Here is a 14,376-nt window from a genome sequence, read left to right on the forward strand (position 1 = left end):
CCACACAATTTCACCTTCATTTTTGTCTTTTTGAGAATATTTATTAACATACATGTATACAAGTACCACAATAGTATTTATATGATAAAGATACTGATGAATAAAAAATTTATATATTACTGATCATACACAAAAAATTCTGAGGGGTAGTCATGTCAAAACAATTCCACTAAAAATTCAAAAAATTGAAGCGGGAGAGGGGGGCAAAAATCATTGTTAATTTAATCAGATGGATATTGTATACTACAAACAGGAAGCAGTTCTTTCAATTAAACAAGCTTTGTATTTATTGCTTCAGTAAACCAACTAAAAATATATGTCCATTACAAATGTATCAATCTACTTTCTTTCAGCAATGAACAATTCCTTTGTGTTTTTATATCAAGACCATACAAATTCAAAGTGAAATATTTAACCCTAGCTCCTGTAGGAATTAATCTTACAGAACCCATATTGTGTGTGGTGCAGTCCCTCTGCAGTCTGCGCTTACATGTACATGTACCTGTCTCGGTGTTCCCAATGCATTCATTTTTTTATTTTTTGAAAGTCTATACAAGTCCAACAATCATGTGATCCATGAACATACATGTACCTAGCTAGACTCCATCTTGTAATAAAAGCATATTAGTTTTTTCATCAAAATTACGTTACAGGGGAATTCATTTTCATAAAAGCTCCATCAGAGTGAAACTTTTGTTAATATCAGCGTATCAATAGGCTTGTTAAATAAGTTCTAATGTAATATTGACATTTTCCTCTTTCTTTCACCTACGCTAATATTCCGCAACGAAATTCTATAAATTATTTCTCTCAATTGTTCAGGGACAATATGACCATGTTATATGTGCCTTGCTGACAGTTTTGCACTGGTGCTTCTGAACAATTTCCTCTCTCAAATCTTGTGATTAACGCCTCTGCATAACGTTCAATATGGTACTCACTACACCAAGTCAGTGAAGCGATTCGTGAAGTTTGGCAACCACAATTACAATGTCAATACACAATATTGCACTATACATAAATGTATGTACCTGGTTGAAAAACATTTTATGACTAATAACGAAAGAGAAAATGGTGTTAAAACACCAATTTAACAAACTAGGTCATATCGGGACCAACATTAAAAGGAGTAGTGTGTCTGTCCTAATAATTTATAAATTATTCAAACAAGAGCAATGCTACCGCTGCAATATACGTCCACATTCTTGCTTTGATTGATATGGTATTTTTAAAACTTAAAATGAAGAGAATGATGAAATGGCTGCAACAACTGTAATATGGCAAAGAGGCACAGAAGGCTAGGTGTTGGGTTTGTTTTGACAAAATTTACAGACTAATTATTAACAAAAAAGTGGGTGTGATACAACCCCAGGGGGTTGGGGCATGCACCAAAATAAATACATGTAGTTGCTGTCTTTACGGTATAAGGAATAAATATGCCAAGTTCCAAAATAATCCATTCAGAATAGCAGTCTGTAGAAGATAACACAAAAATTGGGCATCATGGATCTGACCCAGGGTTGTTAGAAATGGAACAATATAAATAGGTACCAACCTGTTATTCAAATGATTGATATGCTGAATTTGAACAAAATCTGTTCATAACTGCAACTTGTAGAGTATTTACAGACAAAAAATTAATAAAAAAAGTGGTAGCGACACCAACCCTGGGGGTCAGGACATGCACCAAAATAAATAGTTGCTACATGTATCCTTACGGTATAAGAAATAAATATGCCACGTTCCAAGATGATTCATTCAGAATTCCAGCCTGTAGACAAAAAATTGGATCCAAATCTGTGAATATTTTCAACTTTTAGATTATTTACAGACAAAATATTAACAAAAAGGGGGTGTGGCACTGCCCAAGGGGGCAGATCATGCAACAAAATCAATAGTTTGCAAAGTTCCAAAAGGATCTGTTAAGAATTTTGGTCTGTAGGCAACACACAGACACAAACAAAAATTGGGCGTAGCTCCATCCCAGAGGGTCAAGCATGCACCAAAAAAAGGTCATCCCTAGGGTATAAGGAAAAAGTATGAAAAGTTTTCAAAAAAGACGATCGATTAAGAATTGCTGTCTGTAGGCAACTCATACACACAAAAAGAAAATGAGCGTGGCTCTGCCCCAGGGGGTTGTGAATGCACCAAAAATAATATTGATATTTAGGGTATGCAATGTTTCAAGTGTATCCATTAAGAAATGCAGCCTGTAAACAACAAACAAACATATACAAAGAATGGGCATGGTTCTACCCCTACGGATCTGCATGTACCAAAAACAATAGGGATCATCCTTAGGGTATAATAATAAGAATGCCAAATTTCAAAATGCCCATCAACAATATACATGTACGTCCACATTATGAATGTGAATGTATAAATATCCTATGGATGACATAAATGAAATGGGGTTAACCTCAAAATTTTCGGCAATGACATCTTGACACCCTCATTCAGAGGCATCAGGCCAGAAGGACCACAATGACTAGTCAGCACACGTTTATCCTCAGCAGTGGGATCTCATATTCGAAAGATTAAACAATTCTCTTTATTCTACCTCCCTGCCAGATCAAAAAATTGTTTATCAAAGTTAAAGAAAAGTGTGATCAATTTGGATAGTCATTATCTTCAATCATTCAGAAGGACCCACGCTTAGAACTGATCTTGTGCCCTACAAGCCTAAAGTTGGTTTTGGCCTACACTACATGTACATGGGTCAAAACACTGTACATACCTTGCCAGACCAGTAGTCCGGCACCACTGACTTGAGGTTAAACTAGAGTTGAAAAATCTCAACAAATTTTATTTGCCAACACTGGAACTCCTGGTTGGTACTCTGCACAGTACTCACAGAGTCACTCATTGAAGCATCAATCGTAGTCTTGCCATATGATAATTTTTTTTAACAACCATACAAAGTAAGATTTCCAAATCAATGTGCCATCTTGTCGACAAGACACTCGAATTCAATAAAGTATTACGCTTATCTTATAAAGTTATGCTTCACTGATTTCATACCATTAGTGACATTTCATAGCTTATTGAACATGGATGAGAATTTTTCAAGATGATAAATAAACCTCAGGTGGCTCTGACTCCACACAGGATCAAGTATTAATCACCTGGTGTGCTGTCCTTATTATGATAGCTAATTGAAATGAAATGAATACCATGTTCGATGGCAAATATGTACAGACCTGAAAACTTTGATATTTTATTGAGGAATTTTTATTGAAAGAATGGAAAGATAGGGAGACAAATTTTGTTAAACATCCACTTGTGCAAAGAGGTGTTTCGTAGAGAGAGATAAAGAGAGAAATGGAATTTAAGTCCACTCCATACAAACTAGGTCATTTTGAGACTAACATGGTTCAATTTTATTTCAATAATATGCTTGCACGTAGGGGTCTTTAGCAGTGGGGGAAAACTGGAAAACCCAGGTGTTCAGTAGAGGGAGGAAACCGAAGTAGTCTGAAGTACCTGTAGATACTAGGCAAACACCTAGGGCCGACCCAGAAGGGGGGTTTGGGGGGTACACCCCCCCCCCCACCACATAAAAAGAAAATTGTCAAACAACACTTTTTATGAGAAAAGTGTCATAATTGTGTGCTTTATCCTTTATCAAATTCAACCAGGTGCATAATTTTTACCCGATCTGGACAGTAAAACCAATTAAAGCTGTTTAAAGTCACCAGGTCAACCTCCCCCCCCCCCCCCAACACCAAAGATACATTGTCTCAGGAACCTGGTACCCCCCCCCCCCTTTGCAAAAATTACTAGATCCGACCCTGTGAACCATATGCTGTTTGGAAATTTTAGGCGAGTAAATAATGATCAAATCCAGTGGCAATCTGGGAGGTGTCTCAAGGGTCTCCAGAAAATAATACAAATTTTAAAGCATCATGGGTGCAATGGAATCTTAAATTTCTGTTCTGTAATTGAAAACTATATATCGGAAGTTCTAAAATCTGTAGCCTATAAATCTTTATTGAATTTGTTTTAGCGATCAATGGACAGTGCTGCAAGTTGTCGAGTTCCTTTGAGCAAGTTCAGTACAATTTAGTATTTGTCCTTACAATTAAAGAAGTGGCATGCTGTGTAGAACATCTGGAAAATGCATGTAGTTAACAGACATTGTTTAATGATGAATGCCAATAACAAAAAAAATCTTACCCTTTCATAAGACTTCATGAACGCCTGTCACAAAGATTCAGGTTGTAAATTTGATGATAAAACTTATAATTATGTTTCTAGTGGTCACACAAATTCTGAAAAGATATATAGACCAATAATCTATTAGTATACAACTGGGCAAGTTAGTTAGGCATATGCAACGCTCGAAATTAACCACGGCAAACCCGTGGTAAAAGCTGACACAACCCCCGTCTGTCAGGGCATAATTTCACGAAATATTCAAGCTTATGGATACATGTAGCTTACTTCCACTCTTTTTGACACTACAGTAATAATAACTATAATGGTATAATACATGTACCACTTACATTAGTTTTTGTTTTGCATACATGTATGTATAATAAATAAATTGATCCATCTTGAAAAGTTCAGAAAAGTATTGCTTTTAGTGTACAAAAAATGCTGTGGTGCCGTAGCAGTTCCATTCTGCCACAGCATTTTTCATTTTTTGTGCCGTAAGAGAAAGGTCTTAATTTCGACGACTGGTTACTATTTAAAATCACAAAAAGATGATTAAATTCTTTAATTTATTATCTAATTTCATATTATTGTTAATACAATAATAAACATTATAATTTTTTGATTAATATAAGCCATTTCTAGATAGCAGTGTAGTGGTGAAAGACTTATTCAGTCAGGCACTAGATAGCAAGTGCTCTCATTCTAACAGTAAAGTCATTGTATAACTCAAGCTTTCATGATCTCAAAAAAAAGGTTACAAATTCACAGAAACACAAAACAACAAAAAGGTTAATTCAAAACAAACTGCTCATTTTATGACTTTGAACACTTAATAGCAATTTAATTATTCTCTAGGGCATGAGCAAAAGGAATTTATATCTTTTTAACAAATTATCGATAAAAAAAGAGTCTAATCATGAAGTCATATATAAGTCAGATGTGGCTAGAAAAATCTGAATCAGGACTACAAATGAAAACAATATTACAAAACATTCCATGATGATGTTAAAATTGTTTACTTCCTGTGTTTTCAAATAATAAGCATACATATTTAACCATTTTCAGGTAGACTATGTGGGAGATAAAAAAAAAAGGTGAAAACAAAAAAAATTTTTTACTGTGCACCGCCACTGAAATCAAGCAAGAAGTCAATCTAAACTTTCAGATTAAGCAATGTTACTACAATGTTAACTGTATAACGGTAACTAGATATGGTTCCAGGACTCAAGTACTGCTTGGTACATGTAATAATGTTGTAATTGATAATCTATCTCCATTAGTCCAGTCGGAGCAGAACAGTAGGACGTTAAACCCCATTTCATTTCATGTAATTGATAAATTACGCCCACTGCAGCTAAGTCTTCCGAGAAGTCAACAAGGGCTGCTGCATTTGTTTATTAAATGAAAACATTTACAACACACTAAAATCTGATTATGAGTAACAACCCATTACGCTTCTAGCTCTGCCCTATTCTAACATTTAGCATACAAAACATTTAATATCAATTGCCATAATCATAGGAAATCATTGAAAAGTGATAGGCTTCTTTGTCACATGACCTTAAACACTGTGTATAAATTGAAAGTCAATCGAATATTAACTTCAGCTTCCAGAGCATCCACAAGATTTTTTTTTAGAGTGATCTGGCCTCAACTCTGACAGTAATTATTGGAAATCATTGAAAATCAATAGGATTCTTCGTCTTATGACCCTAAACACTGTATAAATCGTTGAAAATCAATAGACTTCTTCATTTCATGACCTTAAACACTGTGTATAAATTTAAAGTCTATCAGATATTAACATTAGCGTCTAGAGCATCTACAAGATATTTGAAAGTGCTCAATGGCAATAACTCTGGCAGCAATCATCAGAAATCAATGAAAATCAATAGGCGTCTTCGTCTCATTTCCTTAAATACTGTGTAAAAACTTAATATCAATTGCCATAATCATCGGAAATCATTGAAAATTGATAGGCTTCTTTTCGCGTGACCCTAAACACTGTGTATAAATTGAAAGTCAATCGAATATTAAACATGCATTATGCAAGAGCTAAATCTGATTATTGCAAGTCTTAATTTAGGCTTCAGATGTTATAGAAATTATAAATTAGATTTTTATTTAAACAACAAGACCAAAATCAACTCTGTAGACCCACGGATGGCTCGGCTACAGCTCGGATTTAAATAGGATTTCACTAATTGATTAAATCAGATAAGGGGTAACCTGATGAAAAAACGTCTGTTAGATCAAGGCTAAATGATAGAGTGTACTTAGTGAGGCCGCTGTAAAGCGTTTCCGTATGCCATTGAAAACTTTACTTGATAATCGAGATATGTAGGTGGAGTTAACGCCTGTCAATCAAACGATCAGTGAAGGTGAAGTCACAATTCGCTACCATTTCTAGGCAAATATTACAACGATGATAACTATGTTCAGAATAAATTTGACTGAATTTTTCAATATATTCTTCTTTCATCATCTACTTTTGAACTGTTATAGCAAGAATGGCCAACTCTCTATAAAAATCTCCCATAATGTATCTTTAAGTTCAGCTTCCAGAGCGTCCACAAGATTTTTTAGAGTGATAAAGGGACATAACTCGGACAGTAATTATCAGATATCATTGAAAATCAATAGACTTCTTCATCTCTTGACCTTAAAAACTGTGTATTAAATTAAATATAATTGGATATTGTGGACATCTGACCAACAGTCGGGGGCGATGACAATTGTGGGCGTATAAAAACAACCTTAACAATTCAAACAGAATTTGAAACATATCCATTAAAAACTGTAATCTATATCGTGTTTACAAAGTTTCTGTAAAGTGAGTGGAGATACATACGCCCCCAGCGGCTGAATCGTCTGAGTGGTCGACAAGGGTTGTCGCATATTTATTCCTTTGTAGGTAATTGGGGGCCTTTACAAGATAGTTCCATACAGATCAGATTATAATTTTGGCCGTTTGAGGGTTCACAAGGTTCTACAAATTGAAACAAGGGTCTCATCTCTGGAAGTAAATTGGTGAAATTTGACAGGCTTTTTCGTTTCACAAATTTAAATGATGCATATAAATTTCATACATATCGGATGATAACTTTCATCAATCGAGCATTAACAAGGTTGAACAAAGTGAAACAAGGGCAATAACTCTAGAAGTAATAAACAGAAATTGCTGAAATTCAATAGGATTCTTCTCTTTACTAATTTAAATGACGCATGTAAATTTCATACAGATCGGCAGATAACTTTTGATGTTGGAGCATTCACAAAGTTCAATAAAGTGAAACAAGGGCCATAACTCTAGACGTAATTAACAGAAATTGCTGAAATTCAATAAGCTTTTTCGTTTCACTAATTTAAATAATGCGTATAAATTTCAGAAAGATCGGATGATAACTTTTGGCGTTGGAGCGTTCACAATGTTCAATAAAGTGAAACAAGGGCCATAACTCTAGACGTAATACACAGAAATTGCTGAAATTCCATAGGCTTCTTCATTTCACTAATTTAAATAATGCATAAAAATTTCAGAAATATAGGATGATAACTTTTGGGGTTAGAGCGTTCACAAGGTTAAACAAAGTGAAACAAGGGCCATAACTCTAGAAGTAATAAACAGCAATTTCTGAAATTCAATAGGCTTCTTTGTTTCCCTAATTTAAATATTGCATATAAATTTCACAAAGATCGGATGTTAACTTTTGGCATTAGAGCGTTCACAAGTTTCAACAAAGTGAAACAAGGGCCATAACTGTAGACGTTATAAATGGAAATTATTGAAATTAAATAGGCTTCTTCATCTCACTAATGTAAACAACATATTTCAATTTTAAAACAAGTGGATGATAATTTCTATGTGGGCGTATAAAAACTAAAGTACATGTAACTATTGCGTTCACAAGCCAATTGTTGATGGACAAACCAGCCAACAGAATGATGGCATGATGCATAATATAACACAATGAAATGTGGGCATATAAAAATCTGTATACATGTTCACATGTTTCCCCAAAAGCAGAATAGAAGGGGGCCCTGACCTGCCTATGTTATTTGCCTCTCTGCTCCGTTTTAATTTGCCAAACTACATGTAAGTACCCCTGCCCCCTTTCTCCTCACTGCAGTGTCATACTGACCGTATCTTCCCACAGTCAAAGTAACACAGGCCCACGGTACATTTCATTTCAAGATGTTTATTACCTACACAAAAAAGTTTGCATTTATCGTGGACAACTATAGTTTGGACACGTCCCATGATGTTTTCTTTTGGCATGAACGAAATAGGTTTGAAAACTGGCAATTTAAATTAAATCACTGACACTATCAACAAGAAAGAGAGAAATGGTGTTTAACGTCCATTCAACAACACAAACTAGGTCATTTCGGGACTAACATTTTATTTCAATAATTCGTTGGCGCGTAGGGGTCTTTAGCAGTGGGAGGAAACCGGAGGACCCGGAGAAAACCCACGAGGTTGAACAGATGACCCTACTCCTTGTCACGTACAACTGGGGATCTATCAATTAGAATCACATTGTATAATCAGACCAGTAAACCACTTGTCATCAAATTTATTAATAATTTGTCAGGACAGTTATTACATATTGAAGCATATCAAAATAGTCTAAAAGTACCCTGCCACAAGAGAATGCATTGGCCTAAAACTTCAATAGGTCTTCAGATACTATTTTTGCATAGTTTTACAACAAAATTATGGTTTTCATTTGAAGTGTTTTACAATATTATAAGCATTTAAAACTTAACCCCACAAACGCTTCAGGAATTTGGGTCTCATTTTGTAATTATTGCACAGCCTTGTACAATTACAGGCTTTTCTTTGGTGTGTAGTGTCTGAGAAAAAACCCCATGACAAAGCCGACTACAAAGTGCAATTTGTTACATGTTAGATTTTAACAGTTTGTAACATTCTTATTTCCGTTTCATATGTTCGTGCCATATATAGTTCGGCTAGTGTCAGTGGCATAACCATGATTTCTCACAGATAGGTAGGAAGTGAGTAGGACACCTAAAGTTTCTGACAAAGATATTTAAGAAAAGAAAGGTATTCATGCAGAAATAATGTATTCTAGTACATTAAACTGTAAAGATTGATAAGTATACTTTTTACGAATTTTTACTTTTATATACAAGGATGCATGTAGGCACATTGTACTGGTTGTTGTTTATAACATTTGATATATTAATTAATACAGTAGTGTCAACCACAAGAGGATTTCCTATTAATACTATTGTAGTGTATTATAGTCTCGGTCATTCAGAACCTCCTGGTCTTCAACGTACAGAGGGTCTGGGACAATTGTCAATATTTGACATAAAGTCCATTGCCCAGGCGTAACCAGGAGTTTGGTTTTTAATGTGTTTGATTATCCAGTATCCTTGGTCAATCAAGTAATAGTTGCGCCCCTTCGAGCAATAAATCCCATAATTCTTGCATTAATATAAAAAAACATGAATTGTGACGACGATTAATTTTAAAAAAAACCATAGATATGGCCCATGAAGAGAGAAATTTTACAATAAAAAAAATTATAAGTGTTGGATATTGAACTTGCATGCAATCAAACGGATTATTTGAAATGGCATTCTTAAATTAAATTCATGGGTGTCATCATCTTGTTTTAGAACGATAATATAGACAATGACCTATTATTCTCAAATGTTGACAACACATCCAGATTAATATTCGTAGAATATTTTTCTGGATGCTAGAGACTAAGTATACCTGTATTAATGCTATTGTTGTTGTAGTCTCTGATTGTCATTTCAGGGATTTGTAATCTATAACCGTGCAGGTTATAGTATAATTTAAATCTTGAATATTTAAGATAATGCATTATTAATTTTAAAAGTGAAAGCCTTCAGATTGAATTTATTTAAACTCTCGGGACAATAACTTTTCTATTCCTTAATTGTAAGTGTGCTATTAAAAGGTGACTAGCCAAGGGTGAAATGTTATGTAATCCTAATGACATGTTAATTTATTATAATCCCTTATTGTTTATAAAACTGTTATAGATAGAAAGTAACTGACAATATGGCCTGCCTGGTGAACATGCCAATCGTATGATTAATCTATTAATTGTTTTATTTACCATTGTTTTATTTCTTATATTGTACATTATTACATCAATGCTTATTTATGTCAACACTTGATCTAGCCAAGTGATTAGAAGTAATTCCATATAAATATGTGATTGTACTTGATACGTCAGTCTTTTAGGTCTATCCGACTTAGTAGCATAGGTACTAGTCGGTTATCCGCGGTCCTGTAAGTGTATGTAGATAATTGTTATTATAAGTTTCCAGTATTAAAGATTTGAAGAACCATTCCAGACTCTTGTAATATCTGACGGACCCCAAGAACCACAATTTCAATTTATTTAAAAATAACAAAGATCCGGGTCAATTATTACATAATATCAACCTCCAGCATTTACAGACAATTTGTCCCGACTACGCTGATATCATTATTTACCTGAAAAATAAAGTAGTACCCGAAAACAAATGTGAGGCTGATAGAGTTGTTAGTGAAGCAAAATCTTTCGATATTATTGATGGCATCTCCACCATATGTAACCACGTTATTTCTGGTCTTATAAAATTAAGACTGAGTCCAAGTAACTTCTATGTGATTTATTAAACATAGATAAATCAACAAATATTTACAAGAAAGAGTGAGCTATGGTTTAGAACGGATCAGATCTCTCTCTTTCTTGTAAATATTTGTTGATTTATCTATGTTTAATAAATCACATAGAAGTTACTTGGACTCAGTCTTAATTTTATAAGACCAGAAATAACGTGGTCACAAATCCCTTGCAAACTACAACGTTTCTGAAAGTTGAATGTTTAAAAGGAATATGATCAGTCCAAAAACTGTTGGTTCTGATCAGCATTTACAAAACACCAAAAGATTATGTACTGTTGATATTTAGATTTTATGTTCTTAATTAAATGTTAAAACAATAGCATGTTTTAAGCCACGAAAAATCAGATATAGTGAGAAAAATGCAAATGGTGATCAGCAGTTTCAAAACAAAAAACAATACATGACATTAACATAAGAAACACCTACACTAACTTTGAACATTCTAGCTTAATTAATAGCATTGTGTTTCTAAAAAAGTGTAGTGGACAGACGAACGAACCAATTTTCTTTGAAAGGCAGGGGACATAAAATGATAAAACATTAGACATTAGAATAAATTCCTTTATGTTTCCTGTATGATGGGAATTAAAACCGGTGAGATGTGCAACTGTCATATCAGGTATACTGTAATTAATGATGTCATCCAGGGACATAACCGTATTCTATAATTATACTACTATAACTATATGTACATATACCCGATACAAACACATCACTGGATTCTAAATAAAACATCAAACGCCATCACCAGATTTCATTTATAATTGCAATTTTACATGCCAAGTAATATAAGTAAATACACAGAGAAATGATCATTTTCCCCCAAGAGTTTTTTTGAAGTGTTTAGTTTGTCATTGATTTGTAACCTGTTTGAAAGATAGGTTGCCAGGCAACGAAACATACGCCCACGGTAGCTAAATCGTCCAAGCGGTCGACAAGGGTTGTCGCACATTTATTCCTTTAATTGGGGGCCTTTACAACACAGTTCCATACAGATCAGATAAATTTTGTCGTTTGAGGGTTCACAAGGTTCTTCAAACTAAAACAAGGGTCTCAACTCAGGAAGTAATCTACAGAAATTGTTGAAATTTGACAAGCTTTTTCGTTTTACTAATTTAAATAATGCATATAAATTTCATACTGATCAGATGATCACTCTGTGGGTAAACGGCGAGTGGTCAGTCTCCTTTTCCGATTATGTCTGGACAGTACTTGAACAGTACACTTGTGGTCCCCCCCCTCCATTTGAAAAGGATATGGGTAAGTTGTACATACATCATATGTTTGACTAATAGTCATCATGCGCAATTTTATTAATTAATTGCATTTTATTTCTTGGATATTACTGTATGTTTGATGCTTTTATACTAACATACAGGTCTGCTTCCAGTCCCACACCTTCCCCCGAAGTCGCACTTTGACATTAAATAATTGAATAGTGAAATATTTTTCAGTTTTGGAACATACATTATAAGAAAAAGATTAGATTAGTTCTTTCGGAATTTTTCATCTTATCTTGTTTGCTCACCTTGGATGCAAACCAGGAAATAAGGCGTCCGTTACGAGCACAAATTCAGGTTTTTTCAGGCAGAATTCCTTTGGTAGTGCTGGCTTCATTACCAAAGCAGCAGCTATAAGATATCAGCCTACTAAAATGACACATGAACAGAGTGTCTATATTGAGATTTTAGGCAAAGAATTTCCATTCAAAAATTTGACAAATAATATGTTTCAGTAAGGGCAAATTTACTGAAAATCGATGTACATGTATATTATTATTATTATTATTATTGTTCGATTTATATAGCGCCTCATTACACGTGAAGTGTTTCTAAGCGCATATCACAAACATATACTTCAAACACACAGAAACAATCAAAATCAGGAGAACATAATTAAACACAATTAAACACAGCTGCCTGTTAGGCGCTATTATTCAAAGGTTTATATCCAACAAATCAACCGGCTAAACTCTATATTGAACTCAGTCGAGGTTTTACCTGATGAACACCTACACCAAGTAGAGTTCAAAAATAAAACACGAAGTTTAAAAGAATCAACTTCATTAACAAAAATTAAACAATCAAAAACTAAACAGATAAACCAAATTCAAACGAAACAAATAAAACAAAGAAAATGAAAAGAGCAGTTCATTACCATTCTACATTAACAAAATAAAGAAAAACAACTTGTGAAAATTTTTTCAAAAAATAAGAGCAAAGTAACACTAATGTTAATACTTTTTTAACGAACTCAATAATAAACATTAAGAGTGTCTAATGAATCGAATCTAATACATTGACTAATGACTGAAGAAAATGGAGCATACATTAGCTGACGTCAAACAGTGTAGGTTCAAATTAATTTTATAAATTAATGACAACAAGTTAGGGGATACATCCAGGGCTGTCGGTAATTTTTCACAGTAATTAGCAGCACTGCTAATCAAAAGTTCAATTTTGCCAAACTTGATTAGCAAATTTAAAAATTGATTTAAAGGACGATGCTTCAGACATTTACAAAGGGCACCATTTACAAAATCATGTTCCAGCGGACCAATAAAACTTATGTCAATTGCCCATCTCATAGACAGAATTCAAGTAAATATTTCTTTAATTTTCTTTTCAGTTAGAATCTATAGTAACCTTTTTTTTAGTTTGCAAGTTCCTGTAAAAAAGGTTACATGAACTTAAATGGGGAACGAACAGTGGACACATCCCAAACACCTCACACCCTCCCCCATCTAAGTATTAGCTTCATATGACAGGTGCTTGTTGACCCTTGTAACACAATGTCTAGGTTAATTAGGCCTAGATCTAATATCGCAAGAGTGCAATATCTTGAACTCCTACAGTACAGTCCTACAGTTTTTTGATAAATAAGAAAACGTTTATCTTATCCATCCAAACATTTGTTTTATTTTCCTCGAAATTATTGTATCGACCCTGTAGAGCTCTGGTCTACAACAGGGTTTCATGATGTAATCGGCAAAAAGGGGTGTACGGATCCTGTTCAATCAACCGATGAAATAATTCTTCTCTCACAGCTGACAGCAGCACTTCGTTACACACTGAACATGATAATTTTACTCCTCTCGAGAAAATCTCGACTCCAAAATGAGAAAACGTCAAAATAATAGAGACTGAAGCACTACTTACCGCCATTTTCTATTGTTCTATATATTATCTCGGGGTTAAGGTTGGTTGGCTTTTTACATTTTATCAGCGAGTTGAGTGGTTACTGGGTCACCTTGCTCGTTTACGATATGTAAATATTACAGTCGAGAGCTTCGCTTCAGGTGCGCGCCATATTGTTTTCTGTGGCAGTCTGCGCAACTTAATTCGCGCACTTTGACGTCACGCCGCGTGAAATCATGATCTATTTCATGCATCAGTCTGTTGGCGCGTGAACATATCGCATTATACAGTTAAATTGACCGATTAAGATAAACTTTTAAAAACAGGACAATTTTTTGCCGTTACAAGGACATTTAAATCTGTAATATTTTCCTATGTCCGCGATTATTACCACAGTTGAGCACG

At 34.3% G+C, this 14,376-nt stretch overlaps 1 protein-coding gene across 1 annotated transcript in view; it reads right to left on the reverse strand.

Annotated features, from left to right (window-relative positions):
• Positions 1–14,148, reverse strand: part of LOC126828792 (mucin-2) — a 47,355-nt gene extending 33,207 nt beyond the window's left edge. The window contains exons 1-2 of the mRNA XM_050558775.2: positions 13,993–14,148; positions 4,177–4,271 (exon numbers count right to left, since the gene is read on the reverse strand). The gene's annotated coding sequence lies outside the window, so the exon portion shown is untranslated. The remainder of the gene's footprint in view (positions 1–4,176; positions 4,272–13,992) is intronic.
• Positions 14,149–14,376: the final 228 nt, after the last annotated feature.

This window comes from Patella vulgata, chromosome 7, assembly GCF_932274485.2.
Source record: "Patella vulgata chromosome 7, xgPatVulg1.2, whole genome shotgun sequence".
Taxonomy (NCBI): Eukaryota; Metazoa; Mollusca; class Gastropoda; family Patellidae; genus Patella; species Patella vulgata.